Source organism: Elgaria multicarinata, chromosome 23 (genome assembly GCF_023053635.1).
Source record: "Elgaria multicarinata webbii isolate HBS135686 ecotype San Diego chromosome 23, rElgMul1.1.pri, whole genome shotgun sequence".
NCBI classification, from domain to species: Eukaryota; Metazoa; Chordata; class Lepidosauria; order Squamata; family Anguidae; genus Elgaria; species Elgaria multicarinata.
Window position 1 is genome coordinate 11,220,164 of NC_086193.1, and position 222 is coordinate 11,220,385.

Sequence of the window (222 nt, forward strand, 5' to 3'; positions counted from 1 at the left end):
GGGAGTGATGCAACCCGTTAAGGGAGCGTGCGAGGATAGATTTGTGGGCGGGCGGGTGGGAGGGGACGCGCCCTCTGCGCGTGCCCCACCCCACCGCAGGATCACGGACCATGGACCACGAACCCCGGCGGCGACAAGAATCCCGCAACAGAGCCGAGGGACCGAATTTAAAAGCTGTGGTACAGAGGGGAGTCAGTGGCTGGCATCCAAAAAGAAGCAAAC